General features: G+C 35.3%; 1 protein-coding gene across 13 annotated transcripts in view; it reads left to right on the top strand.

Annotated features, from left to right (window-relative positions):
* Positions 1-27,908, top strand: part of PMFBP1 (polyamine modulated factor 1 binding protein 1) — a 384,114-nt gene that overhangs the window by 183,764 nt on the left and 172,442 nt on the right. For 11 of the 13 annotated variants that reach the window (XR_016022045.1, XR_016022038.1, XR_016022042.1 and 8 more), the window contains 5 exons: positions 11,732-11,848; positions 12,997-13,061; positions 14,098-14,138; positions 16,005-16,065; positions 18,784-18,923. The gene's annotated coding sequence lies outside the window, so the exon portion shown is untranslated. The remainder of the gene's footprint in view (positions 1-11,731; positions 11,849-12,996; positions 13,062-14,097; positions 14,139-16,004; positions 16,066-18,783; positions 18,924-27,908) is intronic. The other 2 variants (XR_016022037.1, XR_016022039.1) reach the window with 2 other exon arrangements.

Here is a 27,908-nt window from a genome sequence, read left to right as displayed (position 1 = left end):
TAGTTACGATTGAAGCTCTGGGGTGGCAGCCTGCCTTGGAGCCGTGATATCGTCAGCCTTTCCTACAAGCCACTAAATAGACCGACTGATTCAGTAGTGTTCAGTCATGTGGAACCTTTCCAAGGGGGCTAGCCTCAGAAAGGAGACACTTGTGTGCCAAACAGACATGAGCGTGTGTATTGCCACCTCCAAGGGACTAACCATCTTAAAAGCAAAAATGCAGCCTCATTCTTCAGGGCCATAGGTTCTGTGGGCCAAGAGCTTCTTCTGAGCTTCTGAGCTTCCTTCTTCAGCAGGTGGCCTGCTGCGCCGTGAAGCTGTGGAGATTGGCAGCTTTGGTGGCGTTCCCAAACCCCAGGCCCACCCTCAGCCTGTTTTACTAACCTCCTAAGAAGCTGCTGTTCTTATTACACACTCTTCCTTGCTTTGTTTCATCCAGTCACAGTTGCACGTTCATACAACTCTACACTTAGGATTTTAGCAGAAAGTTTCACAATACTGAATGCTTTTGCTTAGAGAGGTAGACATATTTTGAAATATTGGTTATAGAGAGATAAACTGTTTAGAACCAACTGAAATGGAGAGATTCCTTGGCCAGCCACCCCCCGACCCCCGCCAAGTTTCTAAGCAAACCACAGCCAATAGAGAGATTTCAAACGCAAAGCTAGTGCTCTAATTTCTAGAGCAAGGTAGTGTGAACATTTCTTTCTCTGTGGCTTTCCCATTTTAAGTAAATTCTTCCCAACAAATGTCTCTGAAGCTGGGAGCATAGCACAGCTCAGCCATGTGCCTTGAGCAGGTCACTTCATCCACCTTCTCTTGAATGTGCGGGACATGCAGTCGAGAGTGGCAAGTGTCACGGAAAGGGGGTTGTAGAGGTGAGGAATTTATTTCCCCAGGAAATCTCATTAGCGATGCAGTGCCTGTTTTTCATTGAGGATTCTGCTCCTCAGCTTTGTTTTCAGCTGAGTAACTTAGCCTGAAAGCTGTCTGGTGACTCACAAAAGGTCACACTGAGAGACGGGGCCCTGACCAGAGCTCACGGCCGACCTGTGATTGATGTGTATGAAAGCTGTCTTGAGCCACTCATAAACACAGCAAGCCTCCTGTTCCCTTTTCATCAGTGCTCTTGACCAAGACTTGATTCAGTGTTTTGAAATCAGCTACTCCTTCAGTCCTCCACAATAGCTTCTTTAATAGGTTGTCATAACTGTTGATGACAATTTGGAAAAGCTCACATATTCAATATATTTTTTAAATTGACTTTGCACTATTGCAGGTACCAAGGCTTTATAAACAGCCTAATTGTTCCCTGAGTGTTTGCTGACCTAAAGAAAAGTGTTGATGAATCAGGCCCTCCTTTTCTATCTATGAGGGTATTGAGATGTGTATTCAATATCTTAGCAAATCACTGCTGAAAATTAGTTCCATGTCCCTGAGGCTACTTATCTCAAAGGTGAAACAGAAGTACCTGCTAGTGAAGACGGACTAGCTCTACTATTTCTTGATGAGATTGCTTTAAAGTTTGTGTTGTGAAGGGATTGAAATCAGATCTGAGTGTTACCAGTGACAGTCATTGTTCTGGTACAGAAGAATCATCATCCTCCATACCCAATGAGTATGTTTGTCGGTTTGACACATACGGCCATATGATAATGAAGTTCAAGACCGATGTCAATATGACTGAGAGTGTATATCGTGTTTCCCCGAAAATAAGACCTAGATAGACAATCAGTTCTAAGGCATCTTTTGAAGCAAAAATTAATATAAGACAGAATTAGGAGAGCTAGTTCTAGTCCTGGCTCTGCTATAACCTCTCTGGTTGACCTTGAGCGTGTCACTGCACCTCTCTGGACCTGTTTGCTCATCTATAAAATGAAGAGCTTCACTATACAAGGGTTCTTTCAGCCAGAGAAAACTCTGACAGTCATCTTTCCTGTAAAGCCATCTCTTTCCAAATCCCTATTCTGTCCTCCTTATGCTGCCTCTGTATCTTGTATTTATTTCATTCTGCTGAATCCAGCCCCTCTTTTTACTCAATCCACTTCCTCTCACCTTTTGTTCCCCACAGGCTAGCAATAATGAAACAAAGAGTGGAAAACTACTTAAGCACCTACTGGTTATCATAGACCATATTCTATTTAATATAAATATGCCCTTGCTTATTCTCTCTCTCAATGTGAAAGCTCCTTGAGAGCAAACACTATGTCCTCTTTTGTTTATTTCTATATTTTAAGCGCCTAATGGATTTGGAAAATATTTAATGAAGACAGTGATGTTCTATGTTGAATTAAAAAGTAGTATTCCTCCACAATTAATTTTAAGGAAAATTAGATTTGCAAAGCAAAATGAACAGTGGTGCTCTGCTATAATCATTGAGACCAATGAGGCACTTGGAAAAAAACAACTGACGTTTGGGGAAGGTGGATAAAACTAAGCTAGTTGGCTTATTCACATTTGATTTCTGCATGGAATTATCCCAGATGAAAAACCTGGCTTACCAGCAGGGACACATAACCTCAAATTTTGATTCATCTTCAAAATGTTCTATTTAGGGAGTAGCAAGGGGTATGAGGGGTGGTGGAAGTATTTCGGGGGGTGGTGGAGGGGTGGTGGGAAATATTTGATACTTTGACTCTGGTGGCAGCTATTCAACTCTATTTGTTTGCTAAAATTCACAGAACTTTACATCTAAAAAAACACTGGATTTTATTGAATGTAAGTTATGCTTTAATAAACCTGACTTAAAATTATAAGATTATAAGAGATACCTGTATCTATGCGAAAACAAAGATAATCAAATAAAGTGGTTTGTAGACTTATTCATTCACTTATTTTAAACTTATAAAGGAAGCTGCAAAAAGATATAAGACATAATACTTTAAAAATTAAACCGATTAACTCAGAAAAAAAATAGTATCCATTTTTCTATTCTTTTAATATTTCTAAATGCATAGCAGAATACTGCTGCTTGTGCATTCACTTGTCATTAACTCTGTGCTAGTGCTGGTGGACACAGTTGGGAAAAACCAATGCTAATTGCTTTTATGATGCTGCCAATTACAGCCATCCATGACTTTGAATTTGGTTTGAGTTATATATGATTTCATGGTGAACTGAGAAGCCACTCAATTGTGTGCCAATGTGTATGGTTGATTATCCTTCCTTACAGAAACACAGATAACATTATTGCTTCAAGTTGGCTGCTCAGACTTTCTGTCGCTGCTTACTTGAGTCTGGTTGTTGTAGTTCCAGTTTTGGTATTTTTGTCAGGTAAGAGTGCTGGTGGTCTAGCATCTCATAATTGAATGAATGTTTTAAAGCTCAGTTTTTTCCATATAGGCCCCTTAAAGGTTATACAACGACTTTCAAGTTTGCACTTTCATAAGTAATCTATATTCTTAACTGCTGTGTCACTGGATGTGGGAAAGAGTAAACTAATTTACTGATCTGTCTTCCAGATCTTTTCTTTCCTTCCATCATAATAGGGTTATAGCCAGCAACATGGCTGGTCATGTTACCCAGCCTCCCTCACAGTTAGTGTGACTAAATGAGTAAGTTCTCCCCAGCGGTATTTGAGTGGGCATGACGCATACCACTTCTAGGCTGGGGATTTTAAGAAAGCAGGTGTGCCTTCTCTATGCTCTCTTTTTCCTTCTACTAGTTGGAGAGAAAGAGAGTTGGTGTGTGTTTCTCTGTTTGAGTGAGTTTAAAAATATGTATATTTCCTAGGATGCCCCTAGAAGACTGCCTCTTACATCTGGACATGGCCATGCTAAGCTCTAAGAATATCTGGGAAAATGGGTAGCTAGCTATTTCAGCCTTTATTCTTAGAAGTAGGCAAGGGATAAGGAGGATAGGTATGGGTAACCAATAAGCAATGTCTGCAATAATGACCTAAATACACAATGCAATAAGTTAGAAGAAAAACAATAAAATACACCCAATTTGGATGGCAAAAATTTTTAAGTTAAAAGCAGAAAATAGTGAAGCAAAAAGCCTGAAAGGACTACTTAATAAAATCATTACCTGGTTCTTTAAAATTCCAACATAATTGTGAACTCTGGCAACTCTGATCAAGGAAAAATAGTGAGACAAAAATAAGCAACAAAAGATAGAGAACATAAATACACAGAATTTTTGTTTCCAAGTGCAGAAGAAAGCTAGGTATAATTTAATGCCAACAAATTTAGAAATCTAAATTAAAAGGTTGATTTTTTGTTAAAAAAAATTTTTGTTTTTATCACAAAAATTGGCCCAGTAACATAAAGAATAGTATCATAGAAGAAATTTAAAAAGTAGTCAAAGATATATCCCTTAAAAAGACCCCAGACCAAATGGTATTATGGAGATATTGGAGGAAAAATGGCGGCGTGAGGTGAGCCTCTGTAAAGCTCTCCTGGAATTTACAACGAATCGAACAACAAAAACTCCACAAAGGACTCCCTGCACAGCAGACAGGCAAATGGTATTATGGGTAAATTATATTAAAACTTGAAGAGATAATTCTTAGGTTAAATAAAATTTCCAGAATATAAAAACAATGGAAAGCTTCCCCACTAACTATATGGCTAGCATAATCTTGATGATAAATCCATACAACTAATAAATAACAACAGAATAAACTAATTTATGAACATATGTGTAATTCCTACATAAATGAAACTCTGCACTATTTTAAAAGAAAATGATGTGTTTCCTAACATATGTAAGATACAAGCTATTGATTGATTAAAATTTATGTCTGGAATGTAAAGATATTTTAACATTAGGAAACCTATTAATATATTACATTATCAGATTAAAGTAGAAAATCCGTACAATCATTTCAAGAGATGTCAAAGAACAGTTTAACAGCTATTCCTAATTAAAAGCAATTTTAAAAATCCTTTCCTAAGTGAAGAAAAGGAAAAAACAAACACCTTAATCCAACAGAGGTATATATCACAAATCCATCATAAACATTATAATTAAAGGTGTTTGGCAGAGATGGCTAGATGTACCCTACTAACAGTTCCGCTCTTCTTCCTTAGAAATACAAACTCTGATTTTTAGCCAGACTCATAGTTGCCTGGAATAAAAGCTACATTTCTCGATTTCCCTAGCCACTAGGAATAGCCATGTAACTAGACTGGCTAAGTCTGACCAACGGACATAAACAAAAGTATTCCAAGCAACTTCAAGGAACTGTCCTTGTCAACGAGTATGAATTTCAAAATCCCACAATATCAAGTTACAAAAGGCTACACATGTTATGATACCAACTATGTTAATGTTAAAAACACACAAGATAATAAATGTAACTTAGAGATGCACATAAAAATCGTAAAAATATTATAACTGTGCGTAAGAGTAAAACGCACCAATATAAAAGTGAATGGGAAAATAAGGGGTTGGTACTTTAGCTGTATTTGTAATGTTTTATTTCCTTAAAACTAATAAAAACAAAAGCAAAAGAATTCTGAACCAAATATGGCAAAGAGTTAACAGCTATTAAACCTCGGTCATCTTAAATGACCCAGCTATTAAATTAAGGTCATATTATTTTATGTGCTTTTCTATGTGCTTAAAATATTGCATAGTTAAAAAAAATAGTTGTGTAAAATAAAGGCTTGAAACAAAGAAATCAAAATAAAACAGTAGGGGTGAATGTTGAAAGAAGAAGTTCCAGCCACTTTGCTTTGTTCTCAGATTCCAGAATGATTGAACGTGTATGAGCCTCAGGGTCTGGCCTAATTGCCTGCTTCTCCAGTAAGTAAGTGTCCAGTAGTAAAGGCTGAAGGTAGTCTCTTTGACTTATCATATCCCAGAGATTGTTCTGATGAGGGAATCAATTCAAATGCTCTGTTACTAGCAATAGATTATTAAATGACCCTTGTACCTTTATGAACCGCAGGGTTTTGTGGGGTTTTTTTTTTTCTATTTTTGTTGGGTTGGTTTTTGTTTGTTTGGTTTTTGCTGATTTTATCTAATAAAGTTAAGTCAAGATAGGAGAAAATGAAAGCCTATTCATAAACAGCAACACAAAGCTGGAAAGTCCTAAGAATAAACCTAATAAGAAATATGCAAGACCTACATGGGACAAAAATGTAAAATTTTACTGAAAATTATTAAAGAAAATCTAAACAAATAGATATTCTATCTAGGCTCTAAATAAGAACACTCAATATTTTACCAATATTAATTCTCTCCAAATAAATCTATACATTTAAATGAAATCCCAATAAAATGGACCTTGATAAGCTAATTCTCAGATTCATCTGAAATAGAATATTTTTTTAAAAGACAATGAGGAAAAGTGATCCCGTCTAAATACATTATAAAGCTTCAATAATTGAAACAGTGTGGCAGTGACAGGAAAATAGGATAATAGAACAGAATAGAGATTCCAGAAACATTAATATATACATGAAATTTTGTTAATAAATTTTGTATTTTAAATCAGAAAAAGGAGTAAAAAGTAATATATGTGCATATATTAGACACATGATCATACCTTAACTGACACTCACAAATATAAATGGGTTGGTTAAAGAGCTAAACATAATGAACAACAAATTTTAAACCTATCAGAAGAGAATATCATATAACATTTCTCTATTTTTAAGGTGGGGAAGATCTCCTTAAGATAAAAATAATACCCAGAAGTCATAAATAAAACATACAGGTTGGATTTCATAAAAATTGAGATAAACTAGGAGAAAATATTTGCAACATGTATAATTGAAAAAGGATTAAAAATCAAACTATATAAAGAAATCCTAAAAACATTAAGAAAAAAATCAAATCAAAAAATGAGAAAAAGATGTGAAAAGACAAATGTAGAATAGTAACTTAAACGGCCGATATACATGTGAAAAGATTTGCCATCTCATTAGTAGTCAGGAAGAATGCAATTTGAAGAAAGGAAGTGAGATTTGCCTATAGATTGGCCAACACTTCAAGATCAATAATTATTGGTATTCAGAAGAGTCTGTGGAGATGGATACTCTCATAAACCCATTACCTCTCTCTTCTTCTTTGGCCATTGCTCACTCTAGCCCTGCCACACTGGCCTCCTTGCTTTCCCTAGTACATGCCAGCTATCTGTCCATCTCAGTAATTTCACTTGCTGTTGCCTCTACCTGGAATCCTCCTCCCTCCGATACCTAGATTACTCCAGTACTTCCTTCAGGCTTTTCTCAGAGATTACCTTTTTAGCAAGGTACTTCCCCATTTAAATATGCAACCAGCCCCTATCACTCCTCTTACCTATTGACCTGTTTTATTTTCCTCCACATGTTAGATAGGTGGTAGGTAGGTAGGTAAGTAACCACTGCATAAACTTTTTTGAATAAATGAAAAAATATGCCACTGGAAAGAGTGTAAATTGGTACCAAATTTTAGGACATTTTGCATTTTAATTAAATACTAAAATAGAAATAATATGAGTGTCCCAGCAATTCCACTTCTAGGTAAGGGTTTTTAATACATTTGTGCACAAAGAGACATGTACCAGGATGAGCAAGTATGCTGACTGCAACTTTGTTTTTAGTAATAAAAAAGAAACAAATTTCCATCACTTATTGGAGAGGTCAAGTTACATCAGGTATATATAAGCAACACAATACTATGCAACTGTTATAAAGAACAAGATGTACCCGTATGGGAAGATATCCCAGTGTTATGATGTTAAGTGGAAAAAAACAGGTCACCAAAAAATATCTAAAATATAATCTTATTTATGGAAAAACAATCCAGTGTGTGACATAGATATAAAGATATATAGATGGCCATATGCATGCACACAAATATATATAAATTCAAATGTAAGATACAAGGGATACACACCAAGTTGTTAATAATTTATTAACTTCTGTCTGTGGAAAGGAGGAATTTGGGTGTTGGAGAGCTGGTACAGGAATATATTCTATATATTTTCATATTGTTTTCGTCTTTTACAATGAGAATATATTCACGTATTACATTTTTAATTAAGAAATAGAATGTCTCCGAGGTTATCCTCTTCCAATGTCAGTCTCACTCATTTGTATCCTGAAATGCTCTCTTGGGTGGCAGTGAATGAAATGAAGTAATGGCCAGTGTGCTGGGAATTGCGTTTAGAAGTGCATTGTGCTAGGGAACATTAGTCAGCCACGTGAGCCCCCATAGGAAAAAAAAAAAAAAAAAAAAGATTGAGAACTGTGTTCATGCCCCATTGTTTCGTTTTCTCCAGCAGAGTCTAGAAACAAAAGAAGCCTTGTGCTGCCTTTACTGTGGTCACAAAGTGTCAAAAGTGCAGGAGGGTCCCCGCCCCCCCCCACCCCCCCCACCCCCGTTTAGACACATTTTATACCTACAGAATAGCTTTCTGCTGTATTCTGAGTAATTTTAAATTAAATGTTTGCCTGCTAACATCAAACGCAATGAAATAAATTGCAGGGCTCAGAGTACATAAATGAGTATGCTGGCAGTCCCTTCTTTTAACTGTCATGTGTGACTCACCTTTCCAGGAATTTTAAAATGTTTCCTTATATGCATTCATTCTCAGTTGTTTTATTGATTCTTTTCAATTTATACATAAGTATGTTTGTGCTAACATATACACACACACGCAAACACACACACACACATGCACACGCACACACACAGCCTGTCTCAATCCCAGGCTTTTTTCTGGGTAAGAATTGCTTGACTTTGTGTCTTTTTGCCATTGACATCCTTTTAATGACTACCCAGGGTTACAACTCACTGACCCATGGGCCAGTGACAACCTTCTGGGGCAGCTCTATTTAAATCAGATCCCCTTCCCTTCCTCCTTTTCACCTTGATTTGACAGGATAGAATGGAGTTGATAGGGTATGAAAAGGAAGGAAATTATTTCTGTTCCAACATACTAATAATGATGCAAATAACCAAAATAATGATAATGATGACTAGTATTATTGAGCATTTGTTATTTACCAAACACTATTCTAGGCACTTTATGGGTCTCATTTAATCTTCACAACAACCCTTCAGTCTAGATAATATCACTATCATTGTTATGTCCATTTTGCAAATGAGGAACACAAGGTGTACAGAGATTAAATAACTTGCTCAAAGGTCACACAGCTAGTAAGTGATCTAAATCTGTGTCTCCACATATCCTGGGTTATTTTCTATAAATTATAATTTAGATATTTTTCAGTGACTTACTTTTTCCACTAACATCATAACATCAGAAAATCTTTCCATATGTGTACATACACACCCATCTTGTTCTTTATAACAGCTGCATAGTATTGTGCTGCTTAAATATATTCTATTTTACTTAACCTCTGGCCACAACCCCCCACTACCATCTCCCTGATGAAACCAGGCTTAACAGCCCGGGGTGTATCTTTCCATGCTCTTTACTTATTCATACCAACACAAAAGTATTCATGTACTTACATAGGGGACTTAGGGGTCGTGGCTGGGGGGAAAGAGGGAGAGAGAGAGAGAGAGAGAGAGAGAGAGACTTACATATATTTACCAGAATTCCTTTCCCCAGAATTGCCTTCCCTGTACGGTTCTGAGCTAAGATTGACCATAGTGAAATTTGCATGAGATTTAGAAGGGAAAAATAAAGCAGCCAGAATTATTAGCTTAGGAAGACTCAGGTACTGTGGCAGCTTATACACATTTCTGTGGCTCACCTTGTTGGCATCCAGCAGCAGCCCGGCCCACAGATTCACCAGTTCCCACACAATCTCCTTCAGCTTCTCCTACTCTTGGGTCAGCTGCCTGTTCCACTCCACAACCAAGGGCATCAGTTTCTCCTTCTAGGAAGTAAAGACCCAAAAGGGGAAGTTGGAGAAAAGTCACTGCCTAGTCTTCTCAAATGTGTGTTCATGGAAATCTGGAAAGCTAGACCCGTGGAGATGCCAGAGAGGGAACATAAAGGGAGATTGGCAGAGAAGTTTCTGGAAAGCTGGAATATCTGCACAGCTCCCACTTCTGAGGTATTCATTTGGTGGTGGGCCTGGGACTACTTTTGGTCGGCAGGACTAGTAGCCAGGAGGTCAAGTTGGACGTGGAGTAGGGAAAACAATGACAAACTGAAGTTCACTGGGCACCACTGCAGCAGTCCTTCATCATATCTGACTCAGATCTTCAAAGATAATGGCTACTGCTCCATTTCCACCTCCCAAGTCTCACGTGACTTTCGATTTTGGCCAACTCTTGCTCAAAAGGGAAAGGCTTCTGAAAAGCATAGTGCCCTTTGTAATCTCTTCAACATTAGAACAATCCGGCATACAAGTCTTAGTGGTTTCTTTGTGTGTGTGTGTGTGTGTGTGTGTGTGTGTGTGTGTGTGTGTGTGTGTGTGTGTTTACTTTGTCTGGCACCCTAGAATCTCTAAGATGATGTTAAAATAATAATTACTATCAGTGGACCTTCCAAAATATTTCCTGATTTTAATTGAAATTGTTTTGGAATTTTGTTATTTAGAATGACTTTTTCTGTTGGTTTCTGGAAAATCACCTTTATCATATAGTTAAGTAGATACCTTCTATTTATTACTTATTAGGACTGACTTTTGAGTTTATATTAAATGCCTTTACAACCTCTACTGATATAGTAATTTTGTTTTTCCTGTTGGGATTTGGTGACATAATGAATTAAGTTGATAGATTTTTTGATATTGAAATACTTTTATTCCTGGACTAAACCCTTCTTGGCCATACTTCATTATAATTGTGATGCATTGCTGGATTCCATTTGCTACTACCTTATAACCTTTGCTTATATATTCAAAAATGAGATTACCCTTTTCAGATTCATCTGAGTGAATTGTAGTGTGTTTTTCTGTGACACCTCACAATGAAGACTCAATAATTTGAATAGCTCCTCTGAGGCATCAGCTCCTCTGAGACCAACACAATATGGGAAGGAAAGAGTCAGTGTTCGTTCTCATGACAGCTTTCCCATTGGGTGACCTCTAGGTCCTGAGATAAATTACTTACTGCACAACCAGTCTGCAGTTTCTCATATCTTCCTCTTCAGCATGTTTATTATTTTATTATGTACTCATTAATGGGAAGAACCATTTGCTATGATGTTTTCATATAACAGATTTAATTAGTCTTTCATTGGTGCTGAGAAGAAAGTATTCAATATAAAATGCTCTGTTATTTTACCTGAATTCAGTAGGAAATAAGCACTATTTTTTAGTAATCCCCTCAACAAAAGTAATATATACACAATGTTAAAAACATAACTTTGATTCCATAAAAACCTCACTAGGAATCCAAGTTCTTTCATATATGTGTCAATGACAGTGTTTTAATACGTTTGTATCAAGTTCATTCCCTTAACCTGGTATTATCATTCAATTTAAAAAAACTCTATAATCTTCTACTTCATATGTCCTCTAAATATGTAGATTTCCTTCTTCAATTACTAAGAGAAAGAGATCTGTGTACATTTATAATTTGTACAGTGTGTTTTGAGGGAAAAGGAAAAGTTTATCTTAGTTCTTCTTACTTGTCTTTGTATAGGGGACAAGTAGATATAGACTTGTGAGGCAAATGCTGAAATGGCTCAGAAACAGAGCAAGGACTTTTAGGGGTCGAAGAATCCATAAAGGCAAATTGGTCTGCTCCTGCCTCAAGCTGTGGTGTTAATATTAGTAGACAGGATGCTGTAGAAATGTGAGAGAGGAAACTATAAAAAGTGATATTTAAATTGCTGTGAAGCTTGAATCTGAGCCCTTTTCCATTATTCCAGAATCATTACTAATAGAGGGAAGCAGAGAGACCCAAGCCCAAAGAAAAGCTGTAGGAAGCTGAAGAACACATGAAAATCCCAGCTGGTGAATAAAATCTATCACATTGGCAAAACAGTGTGAGTGAAAATCTTTTAAACATGCATCGGCTACAGGGGCTGAATGTTGAGAAATAAAAGATTAAGACGATGCTGTTGAGAACTGGGGTCACTCATGCTCACCCCTCTAAGCAAAGCCTGCCTATGCTGTATTAAGTCGTACACCATTTGGATGGTAAGGCAAGTTCAGCTACTTGAGACACATCTTTCCTATACTGTATATATCAAAAAACACGGCAGACATGTGATGGCTCCGTTCCCTGAATCAAGTAATCTCTAAAATGAAGATCTGATATTAAATAGTTCTGTTGCTATATTATTAGAGTTATAACAAATCTGAGTGCTAAATTCCTTTAATGTATTGTCCTTTATACCAGGCTGGCAATACCATAAATATAATAACTGAGCTAGAATATTTAACAACTATTTATTGATCACCTACTATGTGCAAAACTGTAAAGATAAATCAGAAGTAGTCCTCAACCTCCAGGAGTAAAAGTTCATTTTCTAGTAAGGGAAATAGACATACATAAATAACATCAAGCCGATTGTAATAAGAATAGTAATAGAGGAGTAGAATTCATGAGTGTGTGGAGGGAGGATGGATTATTTTATAATGATACCTCAGATCGTCTTCAAAACAAAGTCTCTTTAATTTTATTATCCCATTCACATAGCAGAATAGCACGAGTAAAACTATTCTCAAAAAAAGCTTAGGGCAGCCAGATGGCTCAGTTGGTTAGAGCGCGAGCTCTGAGCGACAGGGTAGCCAGTTTGATTCCCACACGGGCCAGTGAGCTGCGCCCTCCACAACTAGATTGAAGACAAGCTGCCACTGAGCCAACAGAGGGGTGGCCAGATAGCTCAGTTGGTTAGAGCATGAGCTATAAATAACAAGGTTTCCAGTTCAATTCTCCAATGGGATGGTGGGCTGTGCCCCCTACAGCTAAAGATTGAAAACTGGACTTGGAGATGAGCTGCGCCCTCTACAACTAGATTGAAGGACAACGACTTGGAGCTGATGGGCCCTGGAGAAACACACTGTTCCCCAATATTCCCCAATAAAAATTTATTTATAAAAAAAGCTTAAAAATCATTTTGCTATAAAATAGTTTCAGTAGCATCTTTAGAGCATCTTACATTTACTTTGCACTGTTTCCCTTTTACAGGTCTGCATCAACATATTGGGAAGTCTAAAGGAAACCTCTCTCAAAGTAGCATATTACACTCTGGGGTAAGCAATGTTGAAATGTAGAAAAGTATAAAGAATAATATAATAATCACTTATATTCCACATTAGAAAATAAAATATTAAACGTATAGCTGAAGTCCCCATAACCACCATGCCTGTTCAATTCTCTTTTTCTCACTCTCCACAGGCAACTACTACAATATTTTTAAAATCTGCACTTCAAATTCTTTTTTCATATCTTAGCATATATTTGTATGCACAAATCATAAGAATAATAGATTATTTGGTATTTTTTAAAATATTGCATATATAATATATTCCATTATTTTGCTTGATTTTACTACTCAGTATTGTTTTGGGCCTATCCATTTGGTAATTCATTCTTTTTCATTACAATATAAAATTCCACCATGTAATTTTCTCTTTTTGTGGATCTTTGGGTTATTTTCAAATGTCTGATATCACAACTAATGCAGTAATGTACATGCCTCCATTTGCACAGATGTGAAAGTTTCTCTCAGACATATATCCTGAAAAGGAATGACCTGTTATAGGGGTGTGCATTTCTAAATTTTGGTATTTCCACATGCATTCCAAAGTGGTTATACCAATTTACACTCCCACCAGAGATGCATGATCCCCACATTCTTACCAACATTTGATATTGTCTGACATTTAACTTTCTTACAGTCTAGATGAAAATGGTATTGCATCATTGTTTTACTAGTGAAAGCATTTTATGGAGTGTGCTTATTGGCCAAGCAGGTTTATTCTTCTGTGAGCTGCTGTTCCATTCCCTTTGTCGTTGTTCTATTAGTGGCTTGTAGTTTTCCCCACTCGTTGATGTATACGAGATGTATATAGATATATATATACACACAAATATTCTAGTACCAAGCCTTTATCTTTTCATTTAGGGAGGAAATATTTTCTAATCTATCATGCATCTAGTAACTTACAATTTTTTTGTTCCATAGAAGTTTTGATGATTTTCAAATTTGATGGTTTAATCTTATTTAAGAAAGTCTTCCTTACCTTGAAGTAACTCTAGTACTTTGAGTTTGTTTTTTTCCTTTAGGTCTTTAACCCATCTGGAAAATATTTTGTGTGGATGTTGAGGTAAGGAGTCTATTTTCATTTTTTTCCATGTAGATAGGCAGTTGTCCAAAACCATTTATTGAATAATCTGTTCTCTCACGCAAAGATTTGTGACGTCACTTTCTTCAAAGGTATATATTGATCCATTGATCTAGCTGACTCTTCATTATATTATTTTGAATCCTTAAGTAATTAATTATATTTAGTGAAAGGAAACTGGTTTAATGTAGATGTCCATTTCTAGTATCCACTATTGAAGGATTTTCCTCCACTCTGCCCTTCTGCGTCTCCAGTGTCCTGGGAGCTACTGTGAAAGATGTCCTTATGAAGTAGGCACATGGTGTCAGAGCAAAGACTGTAACACCAGTGGGGCATTGGACCCACTCCCGAGATGGCTAGGTGGCCAAAAAGCAAGTTGAAGCTGGAAACTGGACAATTTGAAGACAAGATTCTGATACAAAGGAGTTCTGAGCATTGCCATGTGCGTCCTTCTTTGACCTTCCCTGGACTCCTGGGCAGAGGCCCAGTCTCAAACCACTCTCCTGGTTAGGGTTCTTTGGAGTGGCCTGTTTTTCTTCCTCTTTTTCAGTCTCCACTGCTTCCGTACCATATCACTCTTTTATCCTAGCTCCAAAAGTTCTGTTTTCTTCTTTTCTTTCACAGTGGTTCTTGATGGACAGTTAGCAAGGCAGTTAGAAATAGAGCCTGGAACAACCAAATTTCTACAACCGTAAAATTGGTTTCTTCCTTGAGGACAAGAAAGAACTTTCCAGGAGCAAAACTTCCTGATCTTCATTCCCTGGGGGGAAGGAAAAATATTTTTACCCTTTGCCTGCAGGATGGTCTAAATCTAACTCACAAAAGACCAAAGCGAAACGAAACTGAAACCTGACAACCAAATCGTTTTCATATAAGAAAAATAGGTTGAGAAGTCATTTTCTGCTCTATGTGGTTTAGAAAATTTTCAGGAAGTAGAATATGTTTGTTCTGTTGGATCTTCCTAACTTGCAAAATACTAATATAGAAAAAAAAAATTACTTAATCCTTTCAAGAGAAATTCCTACTCACTTATTCCTCTATCCAAATCCTTTCAAACTTTTGGAGTCCACTCTTCTGAAAGGGAAAATAACAAATAGCTACCTTTCCATTAAAAAATGCACTTCCTTGTGTCACTTCAAGAAATAGATTCCTAATCGTGCTGCAAGATGGAATACGGAAGTTAATGTTGGCATGCCTAATAACAGTTGTCGAATGACTGTGAAGATCAGCATCCCTGAACAAGTACTATAGTAGATTCAACCCCACCGCAACATCCAGGGTATAGATGAAAGTGTTCACACCTTCTCCCATGATGGTAAAGAGCTAGGCATCAAGGTTGTAATGTATAATACTTTGGACTTCTTGAAAGATAGAAAGATAATTACAATTAGAAATTGAAGTATTAATTTCCCATTCGACTTATTTAATGTATGCTTTATTTTAAAGTATATTTATTTTATCTCTACGAATTATCAATTTTACAATACTATGTCAAGATACCTATTATCAATTTTACAATACTATGTCAATACTATGTCAAGATTCACCAGCATTGGATTTTTTTTCACTAATTACAAGATACTTTTCCTGGAATTGGGAACTATTTAAAAATTAGGAATTGGGAAAGGTAAATTGTCAATAAATTTTTCATAGCTGGGCACCACAATTTGCCTTTCCCAGATATGTTGTGGGGTTTTTTTAAATTTTAAAAGTAGGTATAAAAGATAAACACTTGCACTTACTTATTTGAATTCATTTATACTTAACAGGGTTTTCTTTTAAAAATCACAAGATACAAAATTAAAGATATTTGAGTTAAAACAACTCCCATCTCTTTCCTTGTTCTAGAGTTCTTTGACTCAGCCCAGTGCTGCTTTTCTACATGAGTTTTCTTGGAGTCTACTCTAAAGTGAGTATGGTGGAAAACAGAGTAGCCCTCTTGTTGTCTGACGGAAGTTTTTCTTCGTGATAAATGTGTTGCCATTGTTCTAGAATTGGGGCAGTATTATAACTTTATTTCACTCACTATTTCATAGACTATTCTTGAATCTACTTACCTTCTTTTCTCCTTACCAATTTGAAGTTAACGGAATACATGTGCACGTAAAGTCATTTCAAAGGTTTAAAGTAAAGGCATTTTAAGATCTCTGGGTAGTTTCTATTTTGTCTTTTACCCTGTTTGATTTCTAGCCTAAACCCAGATTTGTTCATTCCTTCAGGAAACATTTATTGAATTCTTGTTCAGGGTATTTTGCTTAGCACTGTGGGGGATATTAAATGAACACGTTGTAATCCCTACTTTCGTAAAACTTACCACTTTTTGAGGAGGTAAAACCATTTCTGGCTTCCATTATTTGTGTATTGTTGATGCAAGAGAAGGACAAACCAAAGAAGTTTTAAAAATTACAAAACTTCTTAGCGGGAAAACAAGAGAAAGTGTAATTTAAGCTGGGTATTGGAAGATTTCAAAAAGCAGAAATGATGGAGGAAGAAATTAGATGAGCAGAGATATTGGCAGAGTAAAAATAAGGGCATTCAGGAAACGGAATATGGGATTTTGGAGGGTTGGATTCTATAGATCAATAAAGGTTTAGGCCATTGGGTGGATGTCCTTGAACCCTTGTATTTAATTTGGAGCCAAGTGTAAATCCACAGAAATTTTAGGCGCAGAATAAAACGTTAAAACTGTGTTTTGGGAAGATTGATTGGCAGTGCTGCACAAAGGGGTATAGACGGGGTATGAGAAACTTCTTAGAGGGCTTTACAATATTCTGTGTTTGAAATAATGAGGGCTAGACAAATGGTAGCATAAGACCAGGGAAGAGAAAGGAAACAAGCCCAAATGGGGACCTATGCCAAGGGGGCAAAAATAATAAAGCTTAATCCAGTTGCCTGGTCAGAATAATCCTGGATTCTAAGGGGGCTGCTGGGTGGCTCAGTATGTTAGAGTGCGAATTCTCAACAACAAGGTTGCCGGTTCAGTTCCCACATGGGATGGTAAAGATTGAAAGTAAAGATTGAAAACAGAGACTGGACTTGGAGCTGAGCTGCGCCCTCCACAACTAGATTGAAGGACAACTACTTAGAGCTGATGGGCCCTGGAGAAACACACTGTTCCCCAATATTCCCCAATAAATCTTTAAAAAACAAAAGAAATCCTGGATTCTAGTCCCAACTTAGTTATAATTTTGGGGTTATAAATTTTCTTAGGGCCTACTTTGAACAAAATGTGGTAGAAAATATAGTAGCCATCTAGTTGTCTGATAGAAGTTTTTCTTCATGATGAGAGTGAAGGGTGTTGAAGTATCCTCAATAAAAGGAGACATATTAGAGTGATTCAGTGAGAAACTTGGAGTAAGAATTGCTTTGAATCCTAAAGTAAAGCAACGCACATAACTTCTCTGAGTCTCTGTTTTCTTGTCTGTAAAGCAGGAATAATAATAGCAACTTCAAAAGTTCTTTGCAAGAGTTCAAGTGTTAATGACATTGTGCATATAAAATATCTGCACAGTACGAGGCATATAGTAAATGCTTGGTAAATATTATTCCTCATTTCCTTTCCCTGATGATTATTTCTAATCTTTGGAAAGAATCATTTTTAAAGAGAATAACTTAAAGACTTGTATGTATATTCTCTAAGGTTATGTACATGGACTGATCTCCTCGGTCTTTCTTATTTGCACTTCATACTTCATCAATTGTTTTTATAAAGTATTGTTTGGATAAATTAGAAAGGATACTATAATTTAAAAAAAATTTTTCATGTCAAAGAAAAATTTAAATCTGATGTGGGTAAGTATTAATAAATGTAAGACTAATCAAATTTTGAAACCAAAGTACATACCTCACTTTATACCCTGAGCATGATTCTTAAAATTCTAGAGTAACTCAATTTTATAAGTTTAATTCTCAATTTTATTTTCATATTGATTTAGATTATAATTTTACATTTATTTAATCAATCTTCTATTGACAATAGTCCCTAATACATTAGTTTCAGCATAATCATTCTATAACATAATTAATATCCTGTATAAACAAATCTGAATGTACTGGCAATTTAAATACAGTCTGATGAGCCTTTTTTACAATACATAGGATTGTTTTGTAATTTTTATGATGAAATTTATACTTTGTATATTATTTCCCCATAATAGTTTAAAAATTAAAATACACAAAGCAACATGAAGGAAAACCATTTTTAAGCAAGAATTATATAACCAAGAAAACAAAAATTAATGTGGGTGGACAAAATAGAATCTTTTTTTCAGATGTTGAAAGAATGAGATTTTATTACCCAAAGACCTTATATGAAATAATTATTCAAGGACGTATAGCAGCAAAAAAAAAAAGAGAGAGAGAAAGAAAGAAAAGAAAAAATGAGTATCAGAATGAGGAAAACAGGGAATGCAAGAGACTGGGGAGCAAAAAATTATTCAGACTCAACCAAAAGTGTAATTTACTTTGTTCACAAGAAATTAACAAATCTTTTATCAGAGAGGGAGATTTTTAACACTTCTCTCAGAAATCATTATGAGTACTGAATGGGTATTTTAGCCTGTACTTAATAATGAACAAATAATTTCTGCCTCTCTTTTGTGTATGGGGTCTCTTCTCTGCTTTCTAGGACCTAGAAAGGAGGCAAAGATTTTGAAGCCATGGGAGACTGCCATAGGCATTCATGATGGCATCTTCCTAAAGGATTTGGAGGCTCTGCATCCACCAAAGGAAAAGCACTAGTGAGAATAAGGATGCAGTTTCAAACAGGTACCATTCCTTATTCAAAATGTTTCAAGATCGGATACCTACCTGCTCAGCTCTGTCCCAGTAACCATGAAGACAGGGAGACTGAAAGAAAGAAGCACAACACTTTAGTGAGTACTGTGTTACCACATAGACTGTAACATTTAACCCTGATAATAACTCTCTGAGGCAAAGTTTGTTAGGCCTAATAAATGGCAGACACATGGATCAAATCCAGGCTCAAAACTGCTATTCTTTCCACTACATGTACTGCCTCTTATAACAAGTATACCAATAAGTGCCTTCCTGGAGGGTATTATTGCTACAAAACCTGAAATCTTAGGTTTGTCCACTTTTCATCTACATGCATGTTATTTCCCACCAAAATAAACACCATTTACAAAGAACTGAGCCTAGATGATTTTCCTCAGTTATTCTATATCAGAAGTTGGCAAACTTTTTCTGTAAAGGGACAAATAGTCAATATTTTAAGCTTGGAGACCATTAAGTCTCTGTTGTAACCACTCACCTCTGACAGTCATAGACAATAAGTAAACAAATGGGTGGGCACAGCCACATTCCATTAAAACTGTATTTACAAAAACTGACAGTAAACCAGATTTAGCTCATCGGCTGTCGTTGGCCAATCCTTGCTCTAAATCAAAGATAGTCATTTTGGACATAATTCAGTCTATGAGTATGTAGTTTCAGAGTTTTGTCTCCTGGAATTCTCAAAACCTCCTTAGTTCTATATCCAGAAGTGATTCCCCAGTGTCCCTCTCCAAGGAAGTTTTATGTTTTATTATAGTTCAGCCTTGGAGAGAAGGGGGTGAAACAAGGACCCAAGCCTGTGCCCATTACAGTGAAATTAGTGGTGTTAGAGTATTTATAAAGAGCATAAGAGAAGTCAGAGTTGATGTCCTACTGCCTGCATCAGAGCTGGCTCCATGATAGGAAATTTCATACAGAGGGTGAGCTCTAATTTCAGAGGATAAGAACCTGGCTTCCCATGGAGGTCTCAGTTGGAATTATCAATTACATTGTAGAACAAGATGAGATTGACAGCACTTGAGCCATCAGTATCTAAATTCTGTGTAGGAAATTTTGTGCCAGTCAACTACACTGATATATCCTGCCATGCTAGCATGTGTCTTGGTTTTAAACCCCACACAACTCTACCAAATGATTCATGTTGGCCTGATTTTTCTATTCTTTCTTCTTTTCTAACTTTTTTTGTTTTATATGTATGTGTACCTACTTTAGAGATATTCTGCTGCATTTCAGGACTTGGCTCGATCAGGGGGAATAGACCAGTTGTGGTTGGAATCTTAATAACCCGTCAAAACAGAGCATTTAAATCCAGTTCATGTTATTTTCTTTCCTTCCCATGGAACACCAATAGTCAAAAAGACAAATAGGAGAGGTCCCTTGGTATTTTTCTCTTCTTTGTGTGATCCTAGAGTTTTGATGAGCTGGTCTTTGCAAGTTACGTTGAAGCGGTTCAAGCCATCTTCAGCTGGATGTGACTCGCTTAGTGATTTGTCAAAAATCCAAGGCATCAGAAATCAAAACAAACCAAAAAAGAAAAGAAAAAAACTTAGATCAGATCAGCATACATCATAACAATATAATCATTCAGCATCATATGTGGTTACTTATTATAGGGTGTGCACTGATGGAAATGGAAATAATTTACTTCTGGCCACTCTGTGTTACTGTTAAATCATTTATGTGCTGTGAAAGGAATTGCAAACTGTTGAGACTCAAAGATCCCCTAACTGTATTCTCCCAAGGAGTTCTCCCGGTTCTATTTCATATTTTAGACATTTTCTTACACTGTGAGCTTTATTATCCATGTTTAAATTCAGCAAGCCTTACTTGTCCAGATAGATCACCATCAAGAAATACAGTAATGTAAAATAAAGCTACTTCTGACATTTTTATGGTGTATGATATATGATATAACATGATATATTAAGCTCTTTGTAATAATTTTTAATTTTTGAAATAGCTGATTCTTTGGGGACAATTTAATACATAATTCCATAGATTTTAGTGATATCAGATATCTTTCAAGTATCATTTTAATTGAGCTCTGGTGCTTTTTGTCCCCATTAACTGTGAATCAAGCATGAGTCTGTCAACTCCTATTGGGTGACAAATCATAGGCTAAGGAAAAATTAGTCCACAAGTCATGCCCGAAGACAAGTAAGATTCAATCCCTGCCTTCGAGGAGCATATGGTTTAACAGGAAGAGAAAAGGTGTAAGAAAAACTGCAAATAAAGTAGCAATGTTACAAATTTATTAAAAGGTAAAATATAGGAGTTGGAGCAAGAGAACTGGTAATAATAAAAATCATTTTAGCTACATTTACTGAACTGCATTTCTATGTGCTAAGCACTGTTTTTTTATGCTAGCACCTATTTTTGAAAAATTAAACTTTGAGATATAATCCATTGTACAGATGAGGAAAAGAGGCCTAGAGAAGTTAAACAATTTGAGTAAGGTTTATAGCTATTAGGTAGTAGACCTGGCTCATATAAGAAATACAGTACAACGATGAAAGTGCATCTTAATGTTGGAAAAATTGGATCAGGAGAGATTTAAACAGAGAGTCTAGTTAATGCGATATTGAAACAGTCCATGGGAAATTGACCCTGGACCAGAGCAGTGGAATGGAGGATAGAGGGAAGCGGTATTTCTATGAGGTTTTTGGAAGAAAGAATCACAGATAAGATTTGGTAACTAATTTGATAATATGCAATATAGGAAAAGTGAGTCAAAGATGAGTCAAAAGTGAGTCAAAACACTATAGTGTTTTGAGTTCAAATGAGTAGACATAGGAGGGGGGATCTTAGGGGAATAGTCAGCTTCATTGGGCACCCAGAGCACATTGCATATTTCTCTGTTTCAGCCCTCATTATATTGTATCCCTAACTACTTGTTTATGGGTCGCTTCCCCATTAATTCTGAGCTCCTCATGCCTCATGATTTTTATAGACTCCACACCCAGGATGGTGACCCAGATATAGTTAAGTCTTCCATAAACATTCCTTTGGAGTAAATTTTAAACATATTGTAATAGAAGTCTTCACTGAAAAGCTAAATATGACTGTTCAGTAGGCAGTTGGAAATAGTCAATGGATGTTTTAGAATGGTATCAGGACTGTAGAAATAGATTTTGATTATCAGAAAGAAACAATATTTGAAATCCTAAGAACAGGTTAATACTTTGAATGAGACTATAAAGGAGACAGCAAACTGAATAGAACTGAGGGTTAAAGAAAACAATAGGGGGCAAGAGGGAAAAAAATAGAAACAGGATTCAAAAAGTGAGATCTTTATTTACTTAAAGGAATGACTGATGAAAAATGTCCAAAGCTAAATATTGAGCCAGCTCTTGGTGGTCTATAAAGATCCAGAGGAAATTTATGTTTTCTTATTACCCGTCTTCTAATTGCTATTGTGGAATATTATATTTGAAGAGGTAATACAGATGCTATATTATTAGGTTTATTAGACGTTAGCTTTTTCTTCTCTTTTAATAAATGTTTGTATACTCCTCAGGGGAAAGGAAAACATTTCCATAGCTAATCAGTTAAGACGAAAAATAACTAACACATTAAAATGGGCTAATCATAAGCTATTCCATTTCAAACCACCCACATATAATCACCCAATGTGGAATAACCATTAACTTAAGCTTACTTGAAACTTACCACTGTAACTTTCGTAGTAACTACTATATTACAATGCCAGATATTCTCCATTAAAGATCTCTGTTTCTAATCTCTTACCATTTCCTGTACATTTTCCCTTTTAAAAAAAGGATTGCATGTTTTGGATAGGTTTTGAAGTCATTTGTTTGGGAGAAACTCAGCAGAGTGCCTATTTTGCCTATTTAGCTGTCTTTTTTTTTTTTTTTGCAATTTTTAAAATGCATTCATTACCTATCCCACCTTAATGTAGTAAATCATGAAAACTGACTCCAAACATCCTTGCTTATATTATTTTGATAATACAATTTTTTGTTGTTATTTTTAAAAAATCACAAAATATCTCATCTCCTTAGAGAGCTATGAACTAAGACCATTAAAGAAAAAGAATAACCTAAGTTATTAGCCTTATAAGTACATTTTCTTATAGTGTATCATAAGAATAAACAATAGGAGCTTTATTAGGTAAGATATGACGTATCTACCCAGTTGTGTGTTATAACGTAATTGATATATTATAAGAAATTATCTCTATCCATGCATCATAGAATGCACATTTTCTCAAACTCAGAATAATAACCTTAGAATGATTATCTTTTAAAAATGTCTTCTGCATTAGAACTAGAATAACATACAATAACTATAAATGAAAAAATGTAAAGCTCAGTTGATAAACTAAAATCTACATTATACCCAGCAAGAAGTAAGTAGTTACATTGAGGGCAGTGGTGAGAAATTCACAGAATGACAAAGAAATAACATATAAATAAAAGCAGTTAAGATATAGAAGATATATTGAGAGGCCCCAAGCCACATATAAAAATAGATCCAGAGGAAATGAAAGAAAGAAGGAAACAATTATATTTGAAGAGGTGTAACCTGTAAATTTCCAGAATTCAAAAGTCAGTTGCCTTCACATTTAAAATGCACTTTGAATAGTGAGAAGGTGTTTTAAAAATATAAAATAACATCAAATCACATTATAATAGATCTGTAGAACAGAAGATTAAAAGGAATCTTAAAAGCTACCACAGAGAAAAGATAGATTACCTTAAAAAGGAAAGACAATTTAGATTTCCAATAATTGTCTCAACAGAAACAACAAATGCCAGAATATAATGGTGTTGGGGAGAAATAATGATCAATTTAGAATTTTATTCTTAGTTATACTAACATTCAAGAAGGAGAACAAAACTACAAATGCTCACTACACAACTAAAAAAGGACATAAGAAACAAAGTTCATCAGAAGGGAGGCATGGAATATACAAGAGTACTGAAAGCTTAAAACTTGATAACTGTTTTTAATGGTCAGTTATAGGAAGGCTTAGTAATTTTTTGGTTAATCCTAAAGTACAGACAATAGCAGCAAAATGGTAGATCGTATTTTTTAATGGGTAATTAAAGCACACAAAGATCTATGTCATATGCAAGAGGAAGAGAAATATATCTAATAACTTGGTGTTTTAGACCTTAAGACTATTTATAAATTAATAATTTATGGTTTTCAAACCTAAAATGGAAAAGGAAAATAAGGAAAAATTTGTCAATATTGTATGCAGATAAAAAGAGAAAAGCAAAGTAGAAAACAAACAATAACTAATTAGAAATGAGTCCAGATTACTGAATCACAATAAATATGTAACAGATTTATTGAACATGTTAGATTTAGTAAGATGCAATCAAGAAATAGCCTTGTTTTCTTCCCACTAATCTCCTTCACACTCCCTTCTCTCTGATCTGCTTTCTCCCAGAAGATCCCATGGCTTTTTGTCACTTTCAAGTATTGATAAGCATGCTTCATTCTCAGAATGAAAGTAAAATGTCTAATCCACTCTAAACACAAAGTCCAATCTCTCATTTAATTTAAAGCTTCTATCCTTTGCTATCCCTCCTAAAGCTCAGGCCTGATCAAGACATGGGAACTTGCAGTGGGGAAGTCGTTTTATGGTATCTACAGAGTCTCACTTTAAATATAAAGACACACATGGTTTGAAAGGGAAGGGATAAAAAAAGATGTTGCATGAAAATGGTAACTAAAAGGGAGCAGGGATGGCTATACTTACATACGACAAAACAGATTTTAGGTTAAAAACTGCCACTAGAGACGAAAAAAAAAAAAAAAGGTCATAGGCGAATCCTACAAAATATTCAAAAAAGATATCATGCCAACTCTTCTTAAATCCTTCCCAAAAATAGAAAAAGAGGGAATACTCCCAAACTTATTTTGTGAGGTCAACATCATCCTAGTCCAAAGCCAGACAAAGACAACACAAGAAAAGAGCCCTATAGGCCAACATCTCTGATGAACATAGATACAAAAATTCTCAACAAAATATTAGCAAACCAAATTAAACAGTACATTAAAGGGATAATACATCACAATCAAGTGGAATTTATCCCTGGAATTCAAAAATGGCTCAACATATGAAAAGCAATCAATGTGATGTACCACATTAAGAGAATGAAAGATAAAAATAAAAAGAATTGTGATGCATGATCATCACAATAGATGTAGAAAAAGCACTTGACAAAATCCCACATCCTTTCCTAATAAAAGCTGAACAAAATAGGTATAGGTAGTCCTCAACACACTAAAGTCCATATATGAAGAAACACACAGTTAACATCATAATCAATGGAAAAAAACCTGAAATCTTTTCTTCTAAGACCCTGAAGAAGACAAGGATGCCCACTCTTACCAGTGCTATTCAACATCGTACTGGAAGTGCCAGCAGAGCAATTAAGCAAGAAAAAGAAATAAAAGACACCCAAAGGAAGAAGCTAAATTATCTCTATTTGCAGATCACATGATCATATATGTGGAAAACCCTAAAGCTCCACCAAAAGATTGTTAGAACTAATGAATGAATTCAGTAAAGTTGCAACATACAAAACCAACATACAAAAATTGGTGGTGTTACTATACAACAACAAAATATCCAAAAGGGAAAATTTTTTAAATCCCTTTCACTTTAAAAACAAGAAGAACAAAATACTTCACAATTTGTTTATAATACTTAGAAACAAATAGGTGTTGTTAGACAAAAGCATGGAAACTAAAAAGAAAATTCATCAAGGTTGATGAGTACATATACACACAAAAATTAATGACATTCCCTTTTCCCTATATTAACCAACTTAAGACATTAAATTGAAAATTAAAGTACTATTTTATCAAATAGAATGAAAATAGAAGCCTAAACTATAAGGTACCTCTGAAAAATTCTCGCAAGAAATCTGAAAGCCTTTATGTATAAAAATAGCAAGAGAAGACCTGGATACATGGAAAGATATATGATGTTTAGGGATGCAGAGTCCCACTATTGTGAGGGTTAAATTGTTCTCCATATTAATGTATGCATTTGATGTAATTCCAAACCAACTACAAAAAGGTCTTTTTGTGAAACTTGACATATTGAGTTTAAAATCTGTATAGAAGAATAGAGTCAAGAATAGACTTGAACTTTGTTCTGAAGAATGAAATTGCAAGAGTCTTGTCCTAACAAATATCAGAAATTATTGTAAAGCCGTAATAATCAACCCAATGTGGTATTTGCACAGGATCGTGGGAACAGAATAGAAAGTCCTAAAACAGACCTATTCATATGTGGAAACTTGCTATACCGAGTAGCGGTATTAAAAATCAGTGGGAAAATCATGGACAGTTAAATTAATGGTGCTGGAGCAATTGGTAATTCATATAGAAAATAAAATTTGTTCTCTACCTCAGATGACCAAAAAAAAAAAAAAAAAATTCCAGAAAGATTGAAGACCTACATGTGGGAAGTGGGGTAAGCAAAAGCATTAAACTTCATGATGAAAATATAGGAGAGTATGGTAAGGAAGAACTTATTAACCAAAATGCAAAAAGCACAAACCAGAAAAGAAAATATTAATAAACTTGTCTACACTGAAATTTTTTAAATGTCATTTTCAACAAAAGATACTACAAACTAAATTCAAAGAAAAGACACAAATGGGTCTAGATAATTTACAAGGCATACCATTTATGTATAATCATAATATACACAAATGGATTCATAACCCCAATAAATCCAAAATATAATGAGCTCTTTTTCTTGCAAATGTTAAAAGACGAATAACTCAACAGAAAAGTAAACAAAGGATAGGAATAGACATTTCACAGAAGACTAGGCTCACCAGAAGACTAAACTCAAATGGCCACATGAAAACATGTTCAGCCTCACCTAGTAACCCCAGAAATGTAAAGACAATAATGAGGCACCATTTAATTTTTATTATATTTGCAAAGAAATTATAAATTTTGATAATCACAAGTGTTGGCAAAGATGTGGAGTTAGCAAGAATTGTGAGGTTATAAATTGGTTCTGCCAAGTGGAAGAGCCTTCTGGCAATCTCTGATAAAGATGAGGCTTTGCATTACCTATTGCACAGTTTTGTTACATATGGGGATATATTTAGAGTGGTGTTGCTAGTACTGGACTTATTTGCATTTGTGATGAGATTATCCTTTATGTATTATCATCAATACATTGAAGGACATTGAGAATTTCTGGTCCCCAGCCCCAAAGCTGGTGGTACCCCTCCCAGTAATTTGACAACCCAGAATGTTCCTACACATTTCCAACCACTTTTTGTGGTGTGAGGGGTACAGTGTTCCACCCAAGGTGAGAATCACTGCTCCATGGAAACTCTTTCTCACATGCAGAAGGAAACATTTACAAGACTGTATCAGCATTGTTTATAATGGTAAAAACTGGTGAATAAATTAACAACTAAATGACAGTAGAAGAATGGATAGAAAGTGTGGTTTATTCATATAATTTATCCATATGGCTAAATCTCAAAAACATCATATTGCATGATAAAAGCATGTTGCAAAATTGTATATCTGCTGATATTCTACTTATTTAAAATATATAAACTGCATAACAGCTCTATATCACTTATGTATATGTACACATACAAGTATGAGATATATATATATATATACATATACATATACATATATACATATATAAATATATAAGTATATATGTATACATATAAAAGTATAAAAGCATGCACTGAGTGATGCATACCATACTATTGTGGTCACGAGTAGAGAGGGAAGGGCATGAGATCATGGAAGGGTACACAGAGGACTCCAACAGTATCTGTAATGGATTCTTTATGTTAAAAAAAAGTGAATAAAATATGACAAAATGTTAGGATTTATTAAAGCTGAGTGAGTTATAATTTCCATCTGCTCCCTAGTTCCCTTGAGGAGGTATTTTCCCATAAACACACCTCATTTTTAGCCACACCC

The sequence above is a fragment of the Rhinolophus sinicus genome, chromosome 8, assembly GCF_057876585.1.
Source record: "Rhinolophus sinicus isolate RSI-liver-muscle chromosome 8, RSI-T2T, whole genome shotgun sequence".
In the NCBI taxonomy this organism is placed as follows: domain Eukaryota; kingdom Metazoa; phylum Chordata; class Mammalia; order Chiroptera; family Rhinolophidae; genus Rhinolophus; species Rhinolophus sinicus.
Note: the sequence above shows the minus strand (reverse complement) of the source record. Positions and strands in the feature narration are given on the sequence as shown.